Here is a 12721-nt window from a genome sequence, read left to right as displayed (position 1 = left end):
ATGAGGAATGAAGGTGGACACCAGCGCGTTGGCCTTAAAGAACACCATCGTTTAGGGCAGGCAGAGGGCACGTCAGAGACTGCGGTAGGAGGAAAACTAGTCGGTCTGCTATCAGTAGAGCCAAAAAAAAGCAGAGTTTCAGGGAAGGAGAAGTGGAGTGGGCCTAATGCTGCTGAGAGGCAAGTGAGATGGGGTGGATGCAGGAGCCCTGGGTTTGGCGGCGTGGGGACACTTGGCGAGCAGAGTAAGAGGGATGAGCAAAATGTACACGGAACACGTGTGGGTCTGGGGCAGTGCTCTTGGGCGCTGCTCTGTTTGGAAAGGCACGCCTGCTTCTAGTATGTGTGGCTGGAATAGAAGCATCTGCCCTGAAAGAGACTCCTAATTAGCCAACCACACAGCCCCCAGTAAGTCTGCCTGCAATGCAGGAGACCCGGGTTCGATTCCTGGGTGGGGAAGATCCCCTGAAGAAGGCAATGGCAACCCACTCCAGTATTCTTGCCTGGAAAAGTCCATGGATGGAGGAGCCTGGTAGGCTACAGTCCATGGGGTTGCAAAGAGTTGGACACGACTGAGGGACTTCATTTTCACTTTCTTTCTTTTGTAGCCCCCGAGGGCTTCCCAGGTGGCATTAGTGGTAAAGAACCCACCTGCCAACGCAGGACACACAGAGACGTGAGTTCCATCCCTGGGTTGGGAAGATTCCCCTGGAGGAGAGCACTGCAGCCCACTCTAGTATTCTTGTTGGAGAATCCCACAGACAGAGGAGCCTGGTGGGCTATAGTCCATAAGGCCGCACAGAGTTGGACATGACTGACGGGACTTAGCACGCATGCATGCCTCTGTTGGTAAAGTCTCCATGTGGGGGCACTGGGCAGCTTCAGGGGAGAGCTGAGAGCTTGGTTTCCAGTTAGCTCTCTCAGTGGGAGAAATCCCAGTTAACAAGTAGGACATGCATCTCACCCCTCCACTCACTAGTAGGTCCAGATTATTCTGCAGATGTGTGTGCAGAACTGCCCTGTTGACATTAACAGGAAGGTAAATCAGGCAATCTTGGGACTTTAAAACCCAATCCTGAAACTTTAATTATATACGAATAAATACACAGCATGTACCAGAATAGTAAAAAAAAAAAAAAAAAACCCAAAAAAACCAAACTTGTGCTTAATTGTTACATTGCCTAGTATGAAAGGCAAGCAATTTGATCACCTCCAGAGATCACTTTAGGATCAAGAGCCTTTTCTTAATTGCCAGGAAACTCTCAGGACCTCCTCTCCAGGGACAGTCGCCAGAAGTAGAAAGGAGAACATACCACCAAATTCATCTATAATCACAATTTAGTATTATTAAATAGCAGCCTGTGGAATAACCTGAGGGATGGGGCTCTTGTCCCTAATAAATGGATGAACAAAGAGGGTGATTTAATCGTTCTTTCCTTCTTGGCTTCTGTTGATCCCTTTAAAATGAGTACTGCAGAGACTTTGTGTTTCCCTTTCAAATATATTCTGACCTTCCCATAATGCCACTGCACCCATCCCCACCCCCCAGCATATCTGACTCCATTATTAACTGAAATAGCTCAGTTACGGGAATTTAATCCTGCAGAACAGGTCTTTCTTTGAATCTACTTTACACTGGGTCCTGTTCCCATGCTTGTCTCCACATCTTAGAGTAGCCTCTCACTATGGATTTGAATTTTCATCAGTTTTTTTTCCTATTCATTTTTTCCCTTTCTACTGATGTAGAATTCATACACTCCATTTCTATGTGGCTAAAAGATGCTTACTCCTTGGAAGGAAAGATATAACCAACCTAGACAGCATATTCAAAAGCAGAGACATTACTTTGCCAACAAAGGTCTGTCTAGTCAAGGCTATGGTTTTTCCAGTGGTCATGTATAGATGTGAGAGTTGGACTGTGAAGAAAGCTGAGAGCCAAAGAATTGATGCTTTTGAACCGTGGTGTTGGAGAAGACTCTTGAGAGTCCCTTGGACTTCAACGAGATCCAACCAGTCCATCCTAAAGGAGATCAGTCTTGGGTGTTCATTGGAAGGACTGATGCTGAAGCTGAAACTCCAGTACTTTGGCTACCTCATGCGAAGAACCAACTCATTGGAAAAGACCCTGATGCTGGGGGGATTGGGGGCAGGAGGAGAAGTGGACGACAGAGGATGAGAGGCTGGATGGCATCACTGACTCCATGGACATGAGTCTGAGTGAACTCCGGGAGTTGGTGATGGACAGGGAGGCCTGGAGTGCTGCGATTCATGGGGTCGCAAAGAGTCGGACACGACTGAGTGACTGAACTGAACTGAACTGAATCTAAACATTAGTGTAGTGAAAGTGTTAGGCACTCAATTGTGTCCGACTCTTTGCGACCCCATGGGCTATAGCCCACCTGGCTCCTCTGTCCCTGGGATTCTCCAGGCAAGAATACTGGAGTGGGTAGACATTCCCTTCTTCAAGGGACCTTCCGGACTCAGGGATCAAACGTGGGTCTCCTGCGTTGCAGGCAGATTGTTTTACCTTCTGAACCTCCAGGTAAGCCCATTCTAGACATTAAAACATGCTTATTTAATGTGGTAATGGCTAATATAAATCATTATTTCTAGCCCTCCCCACCAGCAATCGAGGAGGGGTATAACTTAATTCTAATCAGCTCTCTCTCAACTTACCCTATTTTCATCCAGGATTTTAGTTCATTCTTTTTAAAATCACCATAAACTGAACATGTTACTTGTCATCACTTTTGGTATCTCATACTTCCCCTTTGGAGACCATTTTCCATCTTCCTGCAGCATAACCTTTAGCATTTTCCACTAATGTAGGTCTGCAGGTGATAAGGTCTGTTTTGATGTGTCTAAACACGTCTTTACTTTGTCCCTGTTTCAGAAGACACTTTCAGTGAGGAAATAGGTTGGCCATTTTTTTCTTCGATATTTGAAGCTGTGATTCCACCTCTTCTGGCTTCTTTGTTGATACTGAGAAATCAGCTATCAGTGTAGCAATGTTCTCTTTTGGGAAGATGCACTTTATTAGTCTGGCTACTTCTAGGATCTTTTTGTCTAAGGTGTCTGTGATGTCATACAAGACATGGATGCTCTGTGTCCTGTGTATGTCTTATATTTAATTGCACTTTTTGAATCTGAGGATTAGTTTCTCATAAATTCCAAGAAATAATGAGTGATTCTCTCTTCAAATATTGCCTGCACATCACTCTTCCTTAGCTCCTCTTCTATTTTATTTTAGCTTTGGAGAATTTCCATTATTTTCTTGTAAGTCAAATGTTTACTAATATTTTTAAAATATTTTGTTTGACATTTGAGATGTCTTGTAAAGTGTGTGTGTGTGTGTGTGTGTGTGTGTGTGTGTTTGCTTCAAGCTACTCTTGCTCTCTGTAGCCAGAAACTGCCATCACTCAGGACCTTGTTTCCTTTGGATGAATGACTCTCTCCTCTTGTTAAGGGTTGAGGGCATGATTTGGAAAGATGTAGGAATTCACTCTCATTATCAGTCAGGATCCCCCAAGAACAGGGGAGCCCGTTGAGGGTTTTCAAGCATGAAGGTTTTAGAGGCATTGGCAGTTATTGGAAAAGGGAAAGCAATAAAAGTCACAGAGACTTCCACTACGAGAGAACGATCAAGGGAGCTGGCCAAGAAGCTGCAGCAAATCTCAGCAGTCTCTGGGCACTGCCTCCCTTGAACTTAGCCGCTGAGGATAAAAGCCTGTGATTCCTGGGTGCCTGTCCAGGAGCTGATGCTAATCTCACGTCTGCACAACTGTTTTCAACGAACATTAGATACAAATGGCTTCCTTACTTTACATCTCCACTTTTACATCTCATGGGTGTGCCTCTCATTGGCACATGGTTCTTACCTGGAACCATATGGAGAAAGAGATTCTAGGAGCTGGCGTGTGGTTCCAAACTTACCCCTTGCTACACAGAGGAGGATGGATAAGGGGTGACGATGATTCCAAGTTCACAACAGTTTGGCGTAGGTTGATACATATCCCTGATAGCATTTATGTTGCACACATATTATTTTATTTGCTCCTAATAGCATCACCTTTGTCAACAAAGCTATGGTTTTTCCAATAATCATGTATGGATGTGAGAGTAGGACCATAAAGAAAACTACGTGCTGAAGAATTGATGCTTTCAAACTATGATGCTGGAGAAGACTCTTGAGAGTCCCTTGGACAGCAAAGAGATCAAACCAGTCCATCCTAAAGGAAATGAACCCTGAATATTCCTTGGAAGGACTGATGCTGAAGCTGAAACTCCAATACTTTGGCCACTTGATTTGAAGAGCTGACACATTGGAAAAGACCCTAATGCTGGAAAAGATTGAGGGCAAGAGCAAAAGGGGATGACAGAGGATGAGATGGTTGGATGGCATCACCAACTCAATGAACATGAGTTTGAGCAAACTCTGGGAGATAGTAAAGGACAGGGAAACCTGGCATGCTGCAGTCCATGGGGTCACAAAGAGCTGGACACAACTTAGCAACTGAACAACAATAGCATCAGGGAGAATTAAGAAGAGTAAACACACCTATTTTAAGGAATTAATACCCAATGTAAGTCTATTAGCTTTCCCAAACACCACACAGCAAGACAATCCCAGAAATGGAGCTAGAACTGAGATTTTCTGGTACCTAAGTAAAATCTTTACATTAAATCAAACTTTAACTTGTAGAAAACTTGTTGATCTGAGATCAACCATTTCTGCAACTGAGACCCAGAGCCAAGACATTTTGCTTCCACTCATCCCCAACTGAGGTTTAGGGATCAAGGGTCAGCACCTTTCTTCCTAATATTTATCCATTCAAACTTTTTAGCCCAAGAAGAACCTTAACAGATGTGAAAGGGCTTTTGTGAAGATAGAGTTTGGTTCACCAGATGGCACATTTCCTGCTGATCTGCACCTGGAGTTGTCTTAGACTATATATACCATGCTCTAAAAGTCACTGTCTCAAAAGATATTAAGTGTCATTCCCATTGGATAGGCAGCTTAATATTCCAGTTGTCAAATATCATTCAACAAATATTTCTTAAGCACCTTTTTTGCTAAGCTTACAATTTCTGTGATCACCGTGATATTTTAATGCCACTAACTCTGACATGATTAGGTTCGCAAAGTATTTTAAAATATGTCAGAAAAAGTATGCATATTAATTAAAAATGTTCCCACATATAAGCCTTAAACTAAACTCCCTAGGTTGATTGGAGACAAAAGACTTTCATTAAATACTGTTTGATAGGTTAAGTATTTTAGTATCTCTGCCAATCACTGCTGCTAAAGAATGTCAAGCACGAAATGGCTAAAAAGGGAAATATCACTACATTATTGTCTGTTAGTCACATGTCCTAAAACAGTAGCAAAAATGGTATTTTCAAGTAATCAATGGCCATGCCCTCTTGCTCCTGATCGGCAGCCTTGTTTCTAACGTCAGGTTTTTATTCTGTTATTAAACATTCATAATTAGATAGCTGATTCGTTGAGTGACTAGGGGGAATGGGCACGACCTGCCTACAGATTTTCATAATAATGGAGATGCTCTTTAACGGCATCTGGGCCATTTTGGCTGTCAGACCAGTATTAAAAGACGGTGCATATACATTCAGCACTCAGTGTAGAATCACTGAGCTTAAGAGCAGGATCTTCTCTTTGAGCAAATCTTTTGCTCATACTCCCATAGGCTCTGGCAGTCACCCCGTCTCACGTGGCTCAACACTCACGAACTCCCTAGGTCCCTAGAGAAAGAGTTCATTCTCGTCTCCATGTTCTCACTCCTCTTCGGCTTTGTTCTAAATATAAACTTTTAGAGAAAATGCATGAGTCTAATGAGTACATGAAGGTGATAGAAAAGGGCTGAAGCTGGTAAGTTACGGTGGGTTGGAAGAGCTGTTGAGATTTAGGAAGCACCTGGCAAGCAAGTACCTATATATAAATGAATGTGCCCATTGGGTTGGGAGGGACAGAGGGCAGGGCTGGGAATTCAAAACTTTGAATATAAGCATGTGAGAGCTAGGAAACCATGCGATGGATGTATAATATGTGGGCAAGTGGAATCACCATCAAATAGACTAGATAATTCTCTATAGAAATCTTGTTGTGGTGGTGGTTTAGTTGCTAAGTCCTGTGTGACATTTTGCAACCCCATGGACTGCAGCCCACCAGGCTTCTCTGTTCATGGGATTTCCCGGGCAAGAATACTGCAGTGGGTTGCCATTTCCTCCTCCAGGGGACCTTCCCGACCCAGGGATGGAATCAGCACCTCCTGCACTGGCAGGTTAGTTCTTTACCACTGAGTCACCAAGGAAGCTCATAGAAATCATCTCCTGGTTGGTAACCCAAAGCCCTGGAGGTGAGAGTAAGATTAGAGGACTTGGAGAGGCTCAATTCCCAGTTAGGCATGAGTGATTGCTCTGTAGGCAGAGAAGATGAAGAGACCAGGGAAAGAGATGTGGGCGCTGGTTGAGTCTGTCAGCAGCTCCCTGTTCAAGGGCAGGACTCTGCAGCTCTCAGTGTCTGCTGTCGGGTAACGAAGCAGCTAGAAGCATGAAGGGGCTTTTCTGTGCTGGCTCCCTAATTAGGAAGGGGATGTCCATTCAGATCTATCAGAGAAGGCTTTCCCACTTTCTACCAGGCTGCTTGTGGGCATTTTCACTTCTGTTCTGAGATCATGGGACTTTAATGCTCCCCTACCTACTTAGGTCTGTCTAGTCAAAGCTTTAGTTTTGCTAGTAGTCATGTATGGATCTGAGAGTTGGACTATAAAGAAAGCTGAGTACTGAAGAATTGATGCTTTTGGACTGTGGTATTGGACAAGACTCTTGAGAGTCCCTTGGACAGTAAGGAGATCCAAGCAGTCCATCCTAAAGGAAATCACTCCTGAATATTCATTGGAAGGGCTGATGCTGAAGCTGAAACTCCAGTACTTTGGCCACCTGATGCAAAGAACTGACTCGTTTGAAAAGACCCTGATGCTGGGAAAGATTGAAGGCAGGAGGAGAAGGGGATGACAGAGGATGAGATGGTTGAATGGCATCACCAACTCAATGGACATGAGTTTGAGTAAGCTCTGGGAGTTGGTGATGGGCAGGGAAGCCTGGCATGCTGCAGTCCATGGGGTCGCAAAGAGTCGAAAATGACTGAGTGACTGAACTGAACTGAACTGAACCTACTTAGGTTCTATTTATCTGTCTTGGAATTTCAGGGAGGTTTAGGATCTTCTGTTGTGAGTTTCTCCATCCTGGTTATTCTCTAGCATCCTCTTGGTGGTATTGCACATGGTTCCCATGGAAGTGGGGATTAATTACATCACACAGGAGAGGAGAACTGCTAGCAAACCCTCAAGGGCACCAAATGATTTCACTTATTCAAATTCCCAGTAACTTCTTAGAAGACATGTATAATTTTTGGTCATTAAAAATCTTTGACCTTGATTTTGAAATTGGGATGTATTTTCTACTGGTGTTCTTCTATTTAAAAGGCAGCCCCTTGATAGAGTATCACTGGATAATAGAATTATTAAAGAAAGCTACTCTTTAGCACACATTGGAAGTTCTCTGAATTGGGATTAAAAAAAAAAAAGATATACTTTCACCATTCTGGCTCCTGCTCTCAAGTGATGAAGAAAGCAGGCACTGTGATTGATTGGTTCTAGTTATATAAAACTCTAAGTGGACTGGTAATCCTTTGGAAGTTCATTATCAGAATCTCCTCTGTTTACCTTAAGACTTCCTGAGGGGCAAGATGGCTTTATTGTCCTTACTCAACTCACTCTGTCTTCTAATCCCAGCTTAGCTTCTGATTTCACTGCTGAGTTTTAAGCATTCATTTAACTTCTCAGTGTTTCTCTAGTCCCATTGGAGAGCCTAATCTACTTTAGATTAGGAGATGAATGGAAAGAATAAGGTATTTTAAAGCAAGAGGATAATTTATAAATAACACTGTAGTGATTAAACCTGAAAAAAATACCAAAGTAAATATCAAGGTGTGATGAATGATTCTAGTGTCATTCTTGCCCAGGAGCTTTAGGGCAGGGCTGTGAAAAAGGATCTTTCCTGTGGTTACAGCATTGACACATCCAGTCACTGGCTTAGCTAGAGCCGCTCTTCCCTCTGCAGAGTCACATGACAAGTTATTTCCCAACACCCTTCTCTGGTCATTGTTGACAGTCACAGCTTTTTTTTCTAATGTGGACTTGGTCTAGAGTACAAAATGTTCAGAGAAGATTTAAGAATTTAATGGTGCAACAGATGTGAAGTAGGAGGAGACCATGGACCGAGGAATGCAGGCAGACTGTCGATGGGCAAGGCATGGAAACAGACTCTGCCCTAGAGCTGCCAGGAGGAGCGGTGCTCTGACACCTTGAGTTTAGCCCACTTAAGACCCGTTTTGAACATGTGGTTTAGTCGCTAAGTCATATCCAACTCTTGCGATCCCATGGACTGTAGCCTGCCAGGCTCCCCTGTCCATGGGATTTTCCAGGCAAAAGTACTGGAATGGGTGGCCATTTCCTTCTCCAGGGGATCTTTTCCACCCAGAAATCAAACCCAGGTATCCTGCATTGCAGGCAGATTCTTTACCAACTGAGCTACGAGGGAAACCCCTTGAACTTCTGACCTCTAGAACTGCAAAATAATAGTTTGTACTGTTTTAAGTCATTAAGTTTGTGTTAGTTTGTTACAGCAGCAGCAGGAATCGAATACATACAGCACTACCAAGGCTCTCCTTGGCCCCCTTGATCAAACTTCTCTCCTGCAAGTCACCAGAGATCACTACTGCAAATCCAGTGATCATCTTACAGTGACATAATATTTGTCAAATGAAGAAATACCACTCTCCCCTTTGACACAGTGTAGTTCTAAAACCTTTATGTTTCAAGTCTTTGGTCTCCTTCCAGTCTAACCCCTCTAGTTCATAATAGACTTGCCATTGCAGTAAGACCGTTCAAAGCTGATCATCACCTTTAATTGACATTTTTCTATCCTTGCTGTATATTCAAACCAAACAGTAACATCGGTTAAATGCCTACATCCACCACGGTCAGGCTGCCTTATTTAAAGTAGATCAACCTGACTGTTTTATTGCTAAGCATTCTCCAGTCTTCATGAAAGAAGGGAAAGAAACGACAAAGTATTCCACCAGGTTTTGCCAGGAAAACATTAACTCCTCAGGCATTATCTAAAAGACTACTAAAGATAGAACCAGAAAAGACAGATTTAAACAGCAGGAGGAGGACTCAGTAACTGAGGAAACAGTTAGATCCTAACCTGGGGTGTCTGGGGAACTTATTTCTCTGGAAATCAACCTACATCATTCAGGTTTCTCCAAATGAAAGGTGAAAATATCAGAGAACCCCACCCACCCCCGCAGATGCCCTCTGCATTTGAAAATACCACCCGATTATTGAGCATGTGTATATAAGCACCTTACAAACTACGAAGGACTGCACAAATATCAATAATCCCAGGGCAGCAACGCAAATGACAACAGGAAGGATATTCCAAAGCTAAGGAATAGCAAACGCAAATGCTGTTGTGAAATGAAAGGCCCTTTCAGGAAAGCATAACACTGGATTTGTACAGAAGAAATTCTTATAGTGTGGAAAGGAAAAAAGGAACAATACCGGTTCCTTTTAAGGCCAGGCCCAGCCTCAGGTGGAGACAACTAGATCCATGCCGGTTTGACTACCCATCATCACTTTGGCCGCCACAGTGGTGGTTTCTGGGTATTTTTATTTACTCATTTGAGTTGTCACACGAGGACACTGTTACAATGTAGGAAGTGTTGACAAATTAACCCAGTAACAGTCATTTCTGTATTCTTTTGTACCAGTATTTAGAAAATTAACAGAGAGCATTCCTTGAGGCCACAGACCAGGAGACTTTAATGCTGAGGACAGAAAATGTCCAGAGTAAGGGTGGCAGGCTGGGGGAGAGGGATGAGAGGCAGTCGTGAGCACACTGGATGTGGGTCAGACATGAAAAGGAGCCTGGAAGTTTGGGGATGATCCTACTGGGTGTACCCAATGCTGGTTTTGCTGACACCAACATTGTCACCAGAAATGGTTCTCTTGAGAGGTTCTCCAATTAAATTAACAAAATCACAGAAGAGTCTGTGTCTGACACAGGGCAGGTTGCCTTTTTTGCTCTCTTTTTCACTCTCATCCCACCTTTTTTGACCTTCACGTTAAAGGATTCGGGTTACCTGATTGGCCAAAAGTCAAGGAGCAGGGTCAAAAGAAACCCCCAATTGTGAAGGTATGCAACTATTTTGTGTTCTCTGTTGTATAGTATCTGCCTGGCTAATTAACTGATGGATAGGATGTACATTATCAAGCTGTCTGCTTCCAAAAGTACCAAAAATCCATATGGCTGTTTAGCAAGCTCACAAGTGCTGGGCATCACCATCACAACTATTTGGAAGAAACCTAACTTTACTTCCATGAGGGAAAATGGTACCCCAAAGAGGTAGGAAGCTTGAAATAGATGTAAGAAAACTACTAGCTGGGCTAACAAAACCTCGAAAAGGTATTTATTTGATATATGTATTTGGCTCCAGATAAAAGACACTTTCAATACTCTGCCTTTTTATTTCAGTAACGTCTAGCTCAGTCAGTTGTCTCAAATAGCTTCATTTTCTTAAGTAGTGCTTTGGCTTATTAGCAGGCAGATGGGGGTTTTGGATTTTTTTAAGTGAGAATTCTCACTTTGCTATGTTAATCAGCAAAGTGACATCTTTTTTGATTGCCTGGTGAATTATGAAACCAGATCAAACCAAAAGTTCTGCACTTACTGTAATATAAGGTGACGAAGAGTGAATCAGCCTTGGATTTAAATACTGTCCCACTTATGAGTTCAGTGGCCCCAGGTAAATCACTTAAATTTTCTGAGTGTTTTTTAAATTTGGAAAAAAAAGTCAGGATTATAGTTGTTATTTAAAGAAAGTTGTGTGAATTAAATGGGCTCCTATTTGAGGAAAAGGCTTAACACAGTACGTGTGTGTGTCTGTGAGTGCAGTCTCGGTCATGTCCTGCTCTTTTCGACCCTATGGATTGTAGCCCCCCAGGCTCCTCTGTCCATGGGATTTTTCCAGGTACTGGAGTGGGTTGCCATTTTCTCCTCCAGGAGATCTTCCTGACCCAGGGGCTGAACCCACATCTCCTGTGTCTCCCAGATTGGCAGGCTGATTCTTTACCACTGAGTCACCTGGGAAGCCCGTTTAACAGTGTAAGTGCCATCAAATATTCAGAATATTCCCTATGTAAGGGTTTCAGATTAATGCTCATGGGAAGCTGGGACGGTGAGGAGGTGATCTGACACAGAGAAGGTTGTAGGAGGGGTCTCTGAGCACTGGGATTTATTTAATACATTTGGTCCTGAACTCTAAATGAGATTGGAATTGTATACCTTAGTTAATAATTAGTGTCTCACTGAGAACATATTTCAAGTGAAAGTATGTTTTTTTCCTAAGGGGCAGGCCGTGTGGTAGAGCAGAGTTAGTGGACAGAGCCGCTTTTCCAAACTGCTAATCGTGTACGTTTTGGACAGTGGAAAAGTTGAGGGTGCAAGAAAGTCCGTGAACCCGAGGAGCCTTGACACACTCTGTTGTTCAGTTGCTCAGTCAAGTCTGGGTCCTTGTGGCCCCGTGGTCTCAGCATGCCGGATGCCTTTGTCCTCCACTGTCTTCCAGAGTTTGCTCAAGTTCTTGGCCATTGAGTCAGTAATGCTATCTAACCATCTCCTCCTCTGCTGACCCCTTCTCCTTTTGCCTGGACACGCAACTCCCTTGTGATTTCCCGGAGGTTTTTAAACGTCATTTGCTTCACAGACTCTCGGACCTCCTTCTGAACACCTGACTAACGTGGAAATACATTTTGTAAATACTGAGAAGTGGAGCAAACACTCTGAACGATGGCTTCGTGCCCATGACTCAGACCTCCTCCTTCATCCCAGACCTGGGCAGGCCTGCTCCAGCTCTGCTTGTGCAGGCCACTGGCAGGGGCATCCAGATACTGTGACCTGAATAACTCAGAACAGGTCCTGTGTACTCTTCAGTTCCTCAAAAATAAATGCATGAATAAAAAAATCAAATGGGAAACAGAATTATGCAGAACACTTTGTGATAAATGTTCCTGATCAGGTATTGACTAAGAAATTACTTCTGAGCTGTGACATATGCTTTGAACACTTGGGTGGTTTGGTGGGGGAGGTGTTTAAGTATAATCGACAGGAATTACATATTACTTTCAGGAGTACAACATAATGATCTGACGTTCGTATGTACGGCAAAATGTTTACCACGGTAAGTCTAGTTAACATTCAGGATGGATTAATTTTAAAGCTTGCTTGATTCAATTCCCAGGTAGGAATCTCATTACACGTTATTAATATTTGCTGAAGGTGCTTCTCTTTCAGGACTGGAACCTCCAAGAAGTTGCCTGTCCGTTTGGTTTCATGTCTTTTCGATGACTTCATAAGCAACTTGGCAAGAGTTTTGCCTGGACATCCCATCTGCTCTCAGTGATTCTGACTACAGCACCACTTTTTGTTCATTTCATGTTCTGTGTGCTCTTTAAATAAACAGTGACAGGGTGAAGCGGGAGGAGTGAGTGGGATGCCGGGGCTTGAGGAGAAGCTTGGAAACATAAATAAGGCACTTGGAGTTCTCAGAACAGAGTCTACTGCTTTTCAGGATTCACTAA

General features: G+C 43.3%; 1 protein-coding gene across 2 annotated transcripts in view; it reads right to left on the bottom strand.

The window, feature by feature from the left end:
• ADTRP (androgen dependent TFPI regulating protein) overlaps positions 1-12721 on the bottom strand; it is a 67307-nt gene that overhangs the window by 39623 nt on the left and 14963 nt on the right. The gene's annotated exons all lie outside the window — the stretch shown is intronic.

The sequence above is a fragment of the Bos javanicus genome, chromosome 23 (genome assembly GCF_032452875.1).
Source record: "Bos javanicus breed banteng chromosome 23, ARS-OSU_banteng_1.0, whole genome shotgun sequence".
Lineage (NCBI taxonomy): Eukaryota > Metazoa > Chordata > Mammalia > Artiodactyla > Bovidae > Bos > Bos javanicus.
The sequence above is the reverse complement of the archived record's forward strand: the minus strand, read 5'-3'. Positions and strand labels throughout refer to the sequence as shown.